Raw genomic sequence first — 961 nt, forward strand, 5'->3', positions numbered from 1 at the left:
AATGAAAATGAAGCCACAAGGTACCCAAACTTAGGGGACACAATGAAGGCAGTCCTANGAGGAAAACTCATAGCTCTGAGTGCCTCCAAAAAGAAACTAAAGAGAGCATATACTAGCAACCTGTCAGCACATCTAGAACTCCTAGAGCTAAAGGAAGCAAATTTAACCAAGAGGAGTAGAAGGCAGGAAATGATCAAACTCAGGGGTGAAATCAACCAAGTGGAAACAAAAAGAACTATTCAAAGAATCAACCAAACCAGGAGCTGATTCTTTGAAAAAATCAACAAGGTAGATAAACCCTTAGCCAGACTAACTAGAGGGCACAGGGACAGTATCCTAATTAACAAAATCAGAAATGAAAAGGGAGACATGACAACAGATCCTGAGGAAATCCAAAATATCATCAGATCCTACTACAAAAGGCTATACTCAACAAAACTGGAAAACCTGGATGAAATGGACAGCTACCTAGACAGATACCAGATGCCAAAGTTAAATCAGGATCAGGTTAAGGATCTAAACAGTCCCATTTCCGCTAAAGAAATAGAAGTAGTCATCAATAGTCTCCCAACTAAAAAAAGCCCAGGACCAGACGGGTTTAGTGCAGAGTTCTATTAGACTTTCAAAGAAAAGCTAATCCCAACTCTCCTCAAAGTATTCCACAAAATAGAAACAGAAGTTGCTCTACCTAATTCATTCTATGAATAATTACTCTGATACCTAAACCACACAAAGATTCAACAAAGAAAGAGAACTTCAGACCAATTTCCCTTATGAATATCGATGCTAAATTACTCAATAAAATCCTCACAAACCGAATCCGAGAACACATCAAAATGATCATCCATCATGACCAAGTAGGCTTCATCCCAGGGATGCAGGGATGGTTTAACATAAGGAAATCCATCAATGTAATCCACTACATAAACAAACTCACGGACAAAAACCACATGATCATCTC

Source organism: Mus pahari, chromosome 16 (genome assembly GCF_900095145.1).
Source record: "Mus pahari chromosome 16, PAHARI_EIJ_v1.1, whole genome shotgun sequence".
In the NCBI taxonomy this organism is placed as follows: domain Eukaryota; kingdom Metazoa; phylum Chordata; class Mammalia; order Rodentia; family Muridae; genus Mus; species Mus pahari.